The sequence below is a fragment of the Pristiophorus japonicus genome, chromosome 7, assembly GCF_044704955.1.
Source record: "Pristiophorus japonicus isolate sPriJap1 chromosome 7, sPriJap1.hap1, whole genome shotgun sequence".
Taxonomy (NCBI): Eukaryota; Metazoa; Chordata; class Chondrichthyes; family Pristiophoridae; genus Pristiophorus; species Pristiophorus japonicus.
In genome coordinates this window covers 19750315-19765497 of record NC_091983.1, presented here as the reverse complement: position 1 = coordinate 19765497, position 15183 = coordinate 19750315, and positions in this window count along the sequence as shown.

Here is a 15183-nt window from a genome sequence, read left to right as displayed (position 1 = left end):
CCCCCTCTTGTACCCTCGATTCTGACATCGGGAGCATAGTTGTGGGATTAACCGGGCTGGCCCGGACAATATGGAGATTAGGAGCTTCCAAAACTGCTGTCCAGCGGGTCCATCTTGCCGCTGTCACCTGAGACATTCTATTCATAGACAGCAAAGCGTGTACAGTGTGGGGACACTTGACAATCAGCTTTTGGTCGAGGACTAGACCCGCAGTGGTCATTACCGTTCGACATGTAGCTTCCATGGTCCTTAGGCAACTTCCCCATCCGAGGGCTACCGCATCCAGTTTTGCCGAATAATAGCCAATAGGTCTTTGCCGATCCCCATGTTCTTGTGTCAGTATAGCTGTCATATATCCTTCTTTCTCATGGACAAATAGGGTAAATGACTTACCACTGTCGGGGATTCCCAGAGCCGGTGCCGAACACAAAGCCTTTTTCAAACTCAGGAAGGCCTCTTGCTGTTCCTTAGTGAGGGTGATGGCTTCTTTAGAGGCACGTTTCCCCTTTAAAATATCATTCAGTGGCTGAGCAAGCTGTGTGAAGGAGTCAATCCAATTTCTGTTAAAGTTACACAATCCCAAAAAAGACCTTAGTTCCTGAATAGTGGTGGGTTTTTCAGCAGCCCGAATGGCTGCAGTTCTATCCTGGGTAAATTCTCTCTTTCCTTGTGAAATCTTTTGTCCCAGGTATACAACCTCTTCTTGGGATATTTGTGCTTTGTCGATGCTGGCTTTATGTCCTTTCAGCCAAAGGTGGTCCAGCAAAGCTCGTAAATCTTGTTCATGCTGTTCTTCCGTGTTTGAAGCTAGCAGGATATCGTCTACATATTGGATGACTGTGGATGACAGGGGAGGTAATTCTCGCAAATGGCTTTGTAAAGCCATGTGGAATACTGTAGGGCTGTTGTGGAAACCCTGCGGTAACCGGGTCCAAGTATACTGCTGTCCTTGGACCGTGAAAGCAAACCACTGTCGAACCTCCGGTGCCGGAGGCCACGGACCAAAATCCGTTGGCCATATCTATAACCGAGAAATATTTATGTTCCGGTTTGAGGGCATTAAAAATGGTGGAGGGATCTGCGACCAAAGGAGCTTTTTGATCAATACACTGGTTAGCTTTCCTATAATCGACAGTCAAACGGCAAGTCTCATTAGATTTCTGTACCAGCTACACGGGGCTATATGAGGAGCTATGCGTTTAATAAGCACCCCTTGTTTCTCCAATTGCTGAATAACCAGTAAGAATCCCGCGATGGCAGTTGGACTGATGGGATACTGTTTAGTGCATGGAGGCTTGGTCCCGATAAATGACGCAGGCTCCATCTGGAGTAGGCCACAATCGTTCTTATCTTTAGCCCATATCGGGTGTTCCTTCAATTCTTCTTTCTTCAAAGTTCTAATTGACCATGTCACCTGACCATCCTCAAAATACAACGATGAATCTACTTGGATTAGAACGTCCATTTCCAAAAGGGGTTGATCTACTGGGCCTATCCAGACCGGCGTGGTTAGTTCATGTGGACACAGCCCTTTAAGTACCGGTGTTATCCTTTTAATTTCCATTTTATGGCCCCCAACTCCATAGGCTGTACGTGCCCTACCATCCAACGGCAAAAAGTCTCCATATTGTAGGGGTAAGCATGTTAATTCCGCCCCTGTGTCTAAAAGACAGTCCACATCCTTATCGCCCACCCTCACAGTTATATATAGCTCATCTCCCCTCTGTTGTATTACTGTGAGGAGGGGGGCCAGGGTGGGCTCTAATCGTTTTTTGCTATCCCAAGTAATTCCTTCTGTTGTTGTATTGTCAGTCGCTTAAATACTTCTATGAGGTCATTATCTTGTGACAAGCCTGGTTTGTTGGCTGAATTGTATCCCTGGCTGCGTCCTCTTCCCCGGCCGTGACCTTGCTGTTTTGCCCTGCACGTCTTGGCCCGGTGACCTCCTTTTCCACAATAATGATATTTTCCGGGTAATTTTCCTCATAACTGTTTATCGGAATCCTGGGATTTCCATCCCATAGCCTGTGCAGCTCGGACTTTAGCTCTCATATCCCGATCTAATTGGTTACATCGATCCACCAATGCTGCAAAGGTAGTTCCTTTACCTTCCCAGTCCGGTAACACTACCTTTAGCATTTTGGACAGTTCTGGCTTTAGATCTGCCACGAAAGCTGCTTTCAGGGGTCCAAACACTTGTTCATCCATCTCCTCATCCGTATTATTCATACCCGAATGTTCTAGCCACATGCATCTAAACCGCTCGTCATACTCCAGGACCTCCTCTGTTCCTTTCTGTTGGAAGGTTGCAATTTTTCCCCAGTCTGTCTTAGCTGGACTGAAGGCTTGCAGCCAGTGTTTAATCGCCTCCCATCCTGCGTTTAATTCTTGATCATCCTGCCCCAAAGCTTCTTCTACCTTGTCGTGCAATTTTCTTCCTTGTGTTTTTCGCACCATTATGGTCAAAATTTGCACTCCGTCCCAGGGATGAAGTTAATATATATTTCTTAAGCGGTCCAATTGGTCCCACGTTTTCACTCCCCCTTTCTTTGGATTGGGCAATTCCTTTTCTCTGGGTTTGCCGGATCATGAAATAAGTATTTTGCATACACCTTTTTCCTCGTTATTTTGGTTCCGCCCTCATCCGCAGTCTCTTCTGATTTGACTACAACTCGTCTTTTTTTAAACGGGGCAAAGCGCACCCCTAATTCTTCATCATCCTCCGACCCTGTATTGTCGGAGGATTCAGAATACGTATCTATTCCTCGGTCGTGTCCTCGGGTTTGCGCTTTTAATTTATCCAAACATGGGTACCCTGGGATTGACCAATACATTTTCCTTTTCCTATTACTGTCTCTTGACCTAATGATTTTTTCAATTCTTTAATTTCACCTTTAAGATCTTTAACTTCCGCTTCCGACTTTTCAAGTTCAAGTTTTTTCTGTCGCAGCTGTGCACAAACAGCTTGCAATTGATCCTTTGTACTGGTCAGTTCTCTATCATGTTGGGAGCGCATTATAATTTCATTCCGCTGTTGGATCTGTTCCATAACGGTTAGGGACCATCGGATTCACTCTTTATTTTTATACGGGTCGTTTTTCCCCAGACCCTTTTGACCTCGTCCAACGACCATTGTCCTTTGGAGGTTCCGTACTTTTGTTCGATCTTAATACAGGTTTTAGATAAGTCGAATTGTTGCTCTATGTATTCTTTCAACTGTTGGAGGATTTCATCTATCAAAACCTCAGGTGGTGCCTGCCAACCTTTTACAGTTGTAGGCAATTCTTTGCTCTTATCTCCTGCTGCCATAATACTGATTTCTCTACTGGGGTCTCGAGTCGTAGGCTTTCCAGCCGATCAGTGGGTCAGTGATTAATTAACTAACACACCGCCAAAGTTAGACTTCTATGGGACCTCGAGCCGACTACCAACTGGAGGGTTTGCAAACCGGAGGCTTTCGGAATCGCGTAGAAGGAGAGGCGAATTTAGAATTTTGACAGAGGACTTTTATAAAGAGGAGTCCTTACCTCAGTATGTAGGTCTGATGTCCAAAATTCAGTTTCTTCCCTCAGCGATCCTGTTCGTGACGCCAAAATTGTTAGATCTCTTAATTTTCAATGAAACGCGAACTCCGGTTGTAGTTTTTATGTAATTTTATTCTGGCAGCAGCAACAAGCGTCTGGCTGATTGCCAGTTCCTTTGTCTTTCTGAGACCACGTGGCCAAAATGGCTGTTCTTATACCTAACTCAGTTTACAGAAAAGAACACGCCTTCTTTGACCTTATTGGCTCAATTGATATACTGTTAACCTTTAATTGCCCTCGCTACCCAAGGTCCTAAAATGTCAAGTTGATTGATGACTTAATGCAACATGCTGAGTTGCATGTAGCAGCTTTGACTTGGGGTCTGTGAATTCTCACAGCCTGTCTGAATGCAGCCTGTTTGAATTCTCTATCACTTGTATTCTGTATCAGTGTGAGTAGTATTCGGGTTGAGGATGACTTGCTTTCCCATTTCAAGCACCAGGCAATGCTAGATGTAGGGTTATAGGGGCTAGACTTTCCCTAAAGGCCCTCAATGCCAGACTGCCCGCTGAGAAGCACCGCTACCGTTCGGCGAAAAAAGCTGGCGAGAATTTCCATTTTCAAGGTTAAATTAAGTAAAACTAATCGCCCGGCGAGAAAATGGGCGTTGCACACTCATTGTCGCCGCTTTTCTCGGTGGGTACGTGGAAAGTTAGCAAAATGGGCGGTCATTACAGGAATAGATGGCAAGTAGTAAAATTTAGACCGATGCTGTGGTTGGGCCTAGGAAGTGGGGAAAACTTTTTTTTTTTAAATTTTCATTCAAAAAATAAATAAAAATGTACAAAGCATTCCCAAGACAGTTTTAACCCTAAAATGTTAAAACAATAATTAAAGAGCCTTTAACTTACCTTTCTTTGCAGCACCCTATATTAGATCCCCCTTTTCACCCTGTAAAAGCAGCTTTTACAGGGCGGGTCTCTCGGCGATCTGGACGTCGGCAGTTGAGGCCAAACTTACGCCCTGGCGGTTGTTCTCGGCGTTGCAGGTGGGCGGTTTGGTCCCAGCGGGCGACTTCAGACGTCGGCGATAACGTTGAAAAACTTACGTGGAAACTCTCGCCGGGCAGAAAACCGGGCAGCTGTAAAGCTGAGAAAATCGGCGACAATGAAGCCGAAAGTCTGGCCCATAGAGTTATAGGCTGTAGTGTGTAGTGCACTGTGCAGTGGCTCAATAATACGCCCCAGCCCTCACCCTGCCCTATTGCACTGGTTTGATTTTCACCTTTGACCATGGCCAGCTTTGTGTGAGATTGCAGCCGTTATGCCAAATTAGAGGCAGTTTTATTGCATAGGTATAACCTGAACCATTAACAGAAAGACTTGCATTTGTACAGTGCCTTTTCACGATCCCAGGATATCCCAAAGCATTTTACGTACAATTAGGTCATTGCTGACGTGCAGTCACTATCAGAATGTAGGAAACACGGCAGCCAATTTAACGCACAGCAAGGTCCCACCACCAACAATGAGATAATGACCAGATAATCTGTTTTAGTGATGTTGGTTGAGCAATAAATATTGTCCATATCCTCTGCTTTTCTTATAAATAGTGCCATGGGATCTTTCATGTCCACCTGAGAGGGCAGATGGGGCTTCAGTTTAACACCTCATTCGACAGACTTCAGTTAATGAATGTGAGTGAATTGTGATGGTAGGAGTTGCAGTGTATATTTTATTGTGAATGTTACCACACGGTCCAAGCAGAGAAAAATCATAGATTCAAACAGCGCAGTAGGAAGCCACTTGGCCCATCATGCCTGTGCCGGCTCTTTGAAAGAGCGCTCCAATTAGTCCCACTCCTCTGCTCTTAACCCATAGCCCTGCAAATAACTCCCATTCAAGTATTTATCCAATCCCCTTTTGAAAATTACTATTGAATCTGCTTCCACCATCCTTTCAGACAGTGCAGTCCAGATCATAGAAACTCACTGCATAAAATAAATTCTGCTCATCTCGACCCCCCCGCCTCCCCACCCACCCCCCCACCTGTTCTTTTGCCAATTATCTTAAAACAATGCCCTCTGATTAATGACCCTCCGACCGATGGAAAGGTTCTTCTTATTTATCCATCAAAATGATATTGGCACCCTCTATTAAATCTCCCTTAACCTTCTCTGTTCTAAGGAGAACAATCCCCTCTTCTCTAGCCTCACCTCACAACTGAATTCCCTCGTCCCTATTATCGATCTTCTCTGCACCCTCTCCAAGTCTTTGGTATCCTTCTTAAAGTGTGGGGCCCAGAACTGGCCACAATACTCCGGCTGGGGCCTAACCAGTGATTTGGAAAGGTTTACCATGACTTCCTTGCTGTTGTACAGTGTGGGGCCAAAATTCATCACCTCACCGGCCGCTGCCGCCCACATTGCTCTTGCAGACCCGCTGACGTCAGCGGGTGGCCGAATCGCGCAACTGAGCTCCCGCCCGCCGAGCTCCCATATTCTTGCGGGCGGGAGTCGGCGGCAGAACGGGGGCTGACCGCTGGCTGGAGGCTGGTCTGTCCCCGATGGTGAGTATGAAAAGCCTGAAAAAAAGGTTAGTGAAAACTCTATATATTTTTTTTCCACAGTGACGTACCTGGGGTCCCCTGAAGGTCTTCCAATAGTTTTTTTACTTTTTACTGTTGATATTTTTTTTCAGCTGGTCCACCCTCCGCGGGCCCGACTCCACCCTCGGTGCATTTGGGCGGAAAACGCCTCTGCCGCCGAGAAGGAGAGCTCCCACCAGCTGCCGTCCAGATTGGCGGCGCACGTCGTCCGTTTGTCACCCGCCGACCTTCGCGGGAACTCGGAGATGAATATCCTGCCCAAAGTACCATCCGGTACCTCGGCGGCCATCGGTGGCACTTTGCGAGGCACTTGGGCGGGCGGAGGCCTTGACCAAAATCAGCCCCATGGTTGGAATTTTGCCAACCTGATTGGGTCCGGTGCGGGCGGTGTCCGTGGCAGGTCCCGACCCCACTGCTGGCTCCAGCCCACTGTTAAAAATGAACTTACCTTAATGGGGCCTATAAAGCCCACCCAGCGTGTTACCCGGCCCAATGGTGACATCATTCATGACGGGTCTTCAGCCGTGATCTTTAAAGGGACCATGGCCACATTACATTTGAAGTTTAATGTAACAGAGTGCTGTCGGTGCACTACAGCGTTGGAGTGCTGCAAACACTGACAATGACTGCACAGAGGCAGAGGGCTGCACCCAGGTTCTCCGATGAATCCCTCCATATGCTTGTGGAGGGAGTCACAGCATGCAGGGAGGTCCTCTTCCTTTCCCATGGGAGGAAGAGACCTCCCCAGGGGACCAAAACCAAAACAGCCTGGTTGCAGATTGCAGAGGATGTCACCAGCAGGGATGTGGTCAGGAAGATCTGGGTGCAGTGCCACAAATGTTTCAATGATCTCATAAGATCCAGAAATATTAGTACAAAGCCATACTCAATGCGTCCTGCTGTGCCTCTCATCACATACCCACCATTCTGCCTTCCCTACCCTACTCCTGCACATCCTTACTCACATCAACTTACCTTGCACCTCCACCCATCCCTCTCACTCTATCTACATTATCACATCCCCATCTCATTAGCCACCCCACACACCCTCATCCTCATGCAATTGTACCAATTAACAACTAAGCGCTAAAGGCTAAGCACTTAGGTGCTTTATCCAATGTTTATGTAAAGTTTCTATTAATGTTGTGTCAAACATTGAAGCCCTTATTTTCAACTATTTCTGGTGTTGGACAGATTTGTGTGAACCTTTGGAAGTGAGTTGAAGTGACTGATGACACATAACAGTATCCTCTGCAATAGTGATGAGTGTGAAAGAAATGGTTTGGTCATTGTCGGGATGCTTTATGATGTTGGTGTGGGTGGTGCCAACCTAGAACATCATGTGGCATCATATGGGTGTAATGTTAACTAAATCTGGCCATGCTGAAGCCATCCCTGGTCTCCCAGCCAGCAATGTGGTCGCGTACTTATGCCCCATGTCCTGTGCAGCATCAGGTGACTGCGGAGAAGGTTGGTGATGTTGTTGGTGCTGCTGGTGTTGTGACTCATCATGGTCCGATTCTGAGGAAAAAGGTGAGACAGTATAAATGGCACCCATGTTAATGAAATAGATGGCAGGTGAAGTAGAGATGACAGAAGCATTCTGTCAATGGTGAGAGGGTACTTCCATTGAGGTGACACATTGAAACATAGAAACATAGAAAATAGGTGCAGGAGTAGGCCACTCGGCCCTTCGAGCCTGCACCACCATTCAATATGATCATGGCTGATCATGCAACTTCAGTACCCCATTCCTGCTTTCTCTCCATATGGAGACTTTGCTGGAAAGACTTGCAGCCTGCAGAAAACTCAATCTGTGCTGGGAATGGACTGAGCAACACCTTCTGCCTGTGGAAAGTGATCATCTGCAAGGTGGGTTTTTACTGAGCATTTGATGCTGTCGAGTAATCTGCTGGAGCAATGGCCAATGAACTCCCGCCTCAGCTTGACAGATGTAGTTCCCAAGCTGCGTGAATCCCGTGGCCATGCAGGGAAATTTAAAATGGAGGGATAAAAAGGCTCTTAAGTGCCTGTAATCTACCTGATAATGATTTCAATTGGGTGGCCCCTGGCCGCCAGTCGGGCCGGCTCCGCAATGACAGAAGTGCCTGGGGGAAAGGTGCATGGGAGCGGGATGACAGACGTGCCTGGGAGAAAGGTGCATGGGAGCGGGATGACAGAAGTGCCTGGGGGAAAGGTGCATGGGAGCGGGATGACAGACGTGCCTGGGGGAAAGGTGCATGGGAGCGGGATGACAGACGTGCCTGGGGGAAAGGTGCTTGGGAGCGGGATGACAGACGTGCTTGGGGGAAAGGTGCTTGGGAGCGGGATGACAGACGTGCCTGGGGGAAAGGTGCATGGGAGCGGGATGACAGACGTGCCTGGGGGAAAGGTGCATGGGAGCGGGATGACAGACGTGCCTGGGGGAAAGGTGCTTGGGAGCGGGATGACAGACGTGCCTGGGGGAAAGGTGCATGGGAGCGGGATGACAGATGTGCCTGGGGGAAAGGTGCATGGGAGCGGGATGACAGACGTGCCTGGGGGAAAGGTGCTTGGGAGCGGGATGACAGCGGGTTTCCCCACTCACTGTCAAAAAAATATATTTTCCCTCCCGACCTGCTACCGATTGTGCCCACTACCACCCCGGAAAATTCCAGCACAGCTTCTGTTTATAAATTCAAGGATCCCATTTGCTTCTTTAACAACTTTACCAGCCCGGGCACAAACTTGGTGCTGAGTTCAATCGAGCCTGTTCAGTCTTTCCTGATCTTATAATCATAACCCGTAGGTTTGGACTCTCCACAAGTGAAAACATCTTCTCTACGTCTACCTTATCAAACCAATTCATCATTTTAAAAAGCTCTATTTGGTCACCTCTCAGCCTTCTCTATTCTAGAGAAAAGAGCCACATCCTTTTTAGTCTTTCCTGATAGTTGTACGTTCTCAATTCTAGTATCATCGTAGTAAATCTTCGTTGCACTTTCTTCAGTGCTTCGATATCCTTTTTGTAATATGGAGGCCAAAATGATTCACAATACTCCAAGTGTGGTTAACCAAGTTTCGATACAAGTTTAACATAACTTCCCTGCCTTTGAATTTGATTCCTCTAAAAATGAACTCAGTGCTTTATTTGAATTTTCTATAGCCTGCTTTACCTGCCTTGCTATTTTTAATGATTGGTGAATCTGTACCCCTAGACCTGCTCTTTCTCTATAAACCTACAAAACCCTTTTCGGATTTTGTTCATATCAATAATGGCCCACATAAGGAAAATGAGACAACTGTTCGAGTCTGTATATACAAAAAGTTCAGTATTACAGAAAGTATTTTAAATTAAATTATTGTTTCATAGTTATTTATCTTACTGAAGGCAAAACATTTAAAAAGGTAGAATTAAATCTTGGCCTGCAATTTACAATGCATGAAGGCCCAGGTTCAATGTAGAGTTTTGATATTACATCCCCATGGCGAAATACTAATCAGTACTCAGCTGTATCAAATTGGAGTTAGTCAGTGAAACTGACCGATATATGCTCAGGAGAGTGAGCACCACTTAGAATCAAGCCATAAATGCTTCAAAAAGATATTGCTTGTTTCAAAGTATTTCCTCAAGATCAAGTTTGAGTCAATTTGTGATGTCTAATAATAAATTCTATAAATATGGATATTGCCTGCATTATTTGAAATGGTTTAATGCCTCTTGTGGCAGAGTAGAGAGAGATACTGCAGACAAACTCTGTCAGAGTTGCTCCCCATTGTCCCATAGCACAATTTTGAAACTATTTTTTTTTAAATGTGATTTGCAGGTCATCTCCTTATTTATAAGAGGACCTTCCAGGATATTATTGGTGGATTGTTGGCTATGTCTGGAATGACAGCTACTATGAGTCACATTCACCTGGGCACCAAGGATTCCCTGCAGAACACCATAGTTGAATGGGATGCTTTCAGGTAAACCTGTTTTATGAATGAGTTTGGCAATTGGTTGCCTTGGATGAGTAGGTGTGCTCCTTAGTTTAGGTTCACAGATAATAGTGTTAACACATTCAACAATATACTCTGCTTCACACACAACAGTGATAAATTGCATTTATATAGTGTCTTTAATGTCGTATAAAGTCCCAAGGCTTCACAAGAGAGTTAATAAGAACATAAGAACATAAAAAATATGAGAAGGAGTAGGCCTTATGGCCCCTCGAGCCTGCTCCGCCATTCAATATGATCATGGTTGATCCGATCATGGACTCAGGTCCATTTCCCTGCCTGTTCCCCATAACCCTTATTCCCTTATTGGTTAAGAAACTGTCTATCTCTGTCTTAAATTTATTCAATGACCCAGCTTCCACAGCTCACTGAGGCAGCGAATTCCACAGATTTACAACCCTCTGAGAGAAGAAGTTCCTTCTCATCTCAGTTTTAAATGGGCGACTCCTTATTCTAAGATTATGCCCCCTAGTACTAGTCTCCCCCATCAGTGGAAACAGCCCCTCTGCATCCACCTTGTCAAGCCCCCTCATAATCTTATACATTTCGATAAGATCACCTCTTATTCTTCTGAATTCCAATGAGTAGAGGCCCAACCTACTCAACCTTTCCTCATAAGTTAACAAACAAAATTTGACACCGAGCCACATAAGGAGATATTAGAACCGGTGACCTAAAGCTTGCCCAAAGAGGTAGGTTTTAAGGTGCACCTTAAAGGCGGAGAGAGAAGTAGGTAGACGGAGAGGTTTAGGGAGGAAATTCCAGAGCTTAGAGCCAAGGCAGCTGAAGGCTCGGTTGCCAATGATGGAGCGAAGAAAATCGAGGTAGCACAAGAGGCCTAAAATTTGAGGAGCACAGATATCTCGGAGGGTTATGGGGCTGGAGAAGATTACAGAGCTAGGGAGTGGCGAGGCCATGGAGGGATTTACACATGCGGATGAGATTTTAAAATCGAGGTATTGCGCTTAATGGACTTCTTCTGTGCTGTACGATTCTTTGATTGATTCTACGATAATACCGCCTATGAAGGTTTGGGGCACAGAAACATTTCTTAAGAAATTAAATTGGATCGCTATCTTCCTAGTGCAATGAGTCAAATCTTCAACATCCAATACCGCTATAAGTAAAAATATATATTTTTCTTTTTCCCTTTTTATTTTGGGCAAAGTGCACTACTTGCTTTTACAGAAGGAATCTAGAAATGAAATATTTTTTCTGTAGGATCCAGTTATCTATCGAATCCATGCGGACTTTTTTCTTTGCAGAACAACTGATACCAAGCAAACATCTAACATGTCACTTCAGACACTACTATTTGGTAAAAGTGGTAATGCAGAGACACATGTGAAACAAGTTCTGTGGTTGATCGCTTGATGGTGGGGTAAATAATACAGAGGAAAACTATGCTAGTTGGGAATCATTTTCATTTAATGTAAGAATTCATTTCATAACACGTATTCTTTAGTAAAACATATTTTCCCATTCAGTTCGTTTACAGAAAAAAACAAGCAGAGCCAGGAATTTTAATGCAACTTTGTGAGTTTAGTCTGATTGAACAGTCAGATGAAAAGTGTTGTGCAGTCATAGCCTGTAGCCCAGGGGTTGTCTTTCCCCAGTTCTCATGTCAGTCTATGTACATGACTGTACATGTACAGCTTCGCACCAACGCAGTCATTAAAAATATGTCTCCGTTAGTAACGTTGGGCCCAAGTTTCGGGCCGTGCCTAAAACGGCGCAGCCCGGACCTGGACGCCCGTTTTTCGCACCACAAAGTGCGCCGAAAAAAAACTTACCAATTCTCCGGCTCCCTGCAGGCCCTCTAGAGCTGGGCGCGGCGCAGCACGAGCTGTGGGGGGCAGAGCCAGGTCCCTGCGCTGAAAACAGTGCCGGGACCTCTGCACATGCGCGCTACAATGGGCGCGCATGTGCAGTAGCTCCAGGCGCCCAAAACTGTGGGAGGGGCCCGAAGCACGCAGCCCCTAGCCCTGGCCGAATGGCCTCACTGGGGCTGCGTGCATAAGGCTCCTCCCACCTGACTGGACCTCACCCGACCTTTGCTTCCCCCCCCTCCCCCGGCGACCCGACCTCCGCGCCCCCCCCCGACCTGATCCGACCTCCACCCCCGGACCTCCACGACTCTCCCCCTCCCCCCCCTGGACCTCCGCGACTCCCCCCCCCCCCGAGACCCGATGGCACCTACCTGTAATCCAGCCCGAAGTCTTGGGCCCAGCCGTTCAGCCTCCTTCAATCCCTCCCTCCATCCTCTATCCCTTCTCCCATTCTCCCCCTCTCCCCCCTCCTCCCCCTCTCTCCCCCTCCTCCTCTCCCCCTCTTCTCCCCTTCTCCCCCCTTCTCCCCCTCTCCCTCTTCTCCCCCCCTTCTCCCCCTCTCTCCTCTCCTCCTCCTCTCCTCCTCTCCCCCACTCCTCCTCCCCCACCCTCTCCTCTCCCCCCTCCCCCCACCCCCTCCTCCTCACCCCCACCCCCCCTTCTCTTCCTCCCCCCACCCCCTCTCCTCCTCGCCCCCACCCCCCTCCTCCTCCCCACCTCCCTTCTGCCCCCCACCCCCCTCCTCCTCCCCCCCACCCCCTCCACCTCCCCCCCACCCCCCTCCACCTCCCCCCCCACTCCTCCTCCTCCCCACCCCCCTTCTCCCCCTCCCCTCGCTGTCAGAAACACAGACACTGACAGACAGAGATTGAGAGACACACACACATAGACAGACAGAGAGATAGAGACACTGACAGAGACACACTGGGGGGGCCGTCCCAGCACGCTGTTGGAGGACTCCCGGTGCTGCAGTCGGTACGTCGAAAATGTTTTATTTATTGATTTTTTTTAAAATTTATTTTTTATTAATTTTTTTTGATTGATTTATTGGTTGATTTATTGATGTATTTATCATTTATTATTGATGATGGCTCTTTATTTGTAAAACTGAAGTGTTTAATGTTTGTAAACTTCTCGTTAAACCCCCCCCGCACCCCCCACGCCTGATTTGTAACCTACGCCTGATTTTCTAAAGTGTAGACAAGGTTTTTTCGAACGTACAAAAATCTTCACTTACTCCATTCTAAGTTAGTTTGGAGTAAGCTTTCACTGCCTAATCTTTGAAAACAGGCGTAAGTGGCCGGACACGTCCCCTTTTGAAAAAAAAATTCTGTTCCAAAGTGAAACTGTTCTAACTGATTAGAACTGGAGCAAACTAAATGCCGAGAATTTGAATTTCTAAGATACTCCGTTCTATACCAGTTACTCCAAAAAATCAGGAGCAACTCAGGCCGAAACTTGGCCCCGTTAACCCTTTGCAAAACAGGAATTTCTCAGATTCAATCGGTAGAATCAGAGAGTGACACAGCACAGGAGGTGGCCATTCAGCCCATCGTGCCTGCGCCTCTTTGAGAGAGCTATTCAATTAGTCGGACTCTTTTTGCAATGCATTCCCCTTTCAAGTAGTTATCCAATTCCCTTTTACATACGAACATACGGACAATGACGGACAATGATCCATCCAGCCTGTGCCACACAATTGCGATATCTTGTGCATCACGATATATACAATCCTCACACCACCACGTGATCTCCTGGGAGAGGCAGAAAAACAGATCTCCGCTGCTGCCAGAAACCAACCCAGCTCTCACTTGAAGGAATTCAGTGAATCGGTGTCCACCGCACGAGTCGGCAGCCTGTTCCAGAGATCAACCATTCTCTGAGAAAAGATCCGCCTCCTGACATCTAACCTAGATCTGGCCTGATACAACTTAAATTTGTGGCCCCTGGTCCTGCCTAACCGATTTAATTGAAACAAACTGTCAGCTGGAACACAATCTATTCCCTTCATTATCTTATAAACCTCAATCAGATCACCTCTAAGTCTACACTTCTCTAAAGTGTAGAGTCCCAACTCTTTTAGCCTATCATGATAATTAAGATGCTTTAGACTGGGAATTAGTCTAGTGGCTTGCCTCTGTACCCTTTCCAAAGCCTCAATATCACTCACCATTTGAAAGTTACTATTGAATCAGCTACCTTTCAGGCAGTGCATTCCAGATCATAACAACTCGCCGGGTAAGAAAAATTCTCCTCATCTCTCCTCTAGTTCTTTTACCAATTACCTTAAAACTGTGTCCTCTGGCTACCGACCCTCCTGCCAATGGAAACAGTTTATCCTTATTTACTCTGTCAAAATCCCTCATGACTTTGCACACCTCTATTAAATCTGCCCTTAACCTATGCTGCTCTAAGTAGAATGATCCCAGCCTCTCTAGTCTGTCCACATATCCAAATCAGTGACTGTGTTCAACACATTGACGTTTAACATGTCAGTGTCCTTTAGGATAAGGTGACACCTCAGCTTTCTGCCCACCAGTTTAAACACACTGCGGGAGCTTGCGCTGAAGCACACTTTAATTTGTGGTGGTGGGGAACTTATTAGCACTTGGTCCCTGAAAATAGCCCAATGGGTTGCCAACTCTGGTTGGATGTATTCCTGGAGGTTTCATCACATGACCTCCCGCACCCCCACTGAACGCCTGACATGTCCATCCTCATGCCGCTCTGGTTTCCTGTGGCCAATTGGAAAGTGAAATGTCTCTTCATTACCTAATTGAGTCATGCTTGACCATCAGTCAAACCGCCTTTTTTCCCTCAACTCCGATATTTTTACAGCTAATGTCGAAAGAAAATTGAAAAAGAAACACAATTTTTTTAAACGCGCCTATGATTTTTCTCCCACCAACCAGTGGAAACAGTTTCTCTCTATCCTCAGAATCGAAACCCCTCATAATTGTGAGCACCTCTATTAAATCATCCCTTGACCTTCTCTGCTCTAAAGAGAACAATTTCAGCTTCTCGTCTCTCCAAACTGTGCTAAATTGGCTAATCTAAGATGAAATTCCATCAAGGGCACCACAATTGACCACAGTGCATCTGGACTACAGAGACCCACCCAAAGAAATGAGCCAGGGTTCCTCTCCTTATTCGCTATCTCCTACTTCGACTGGTCTGTTGCAGCTAGGTCAAACTGTAACAAGTGGTGTAACAAAAGTGTTGGATTCTTATGCCCATCG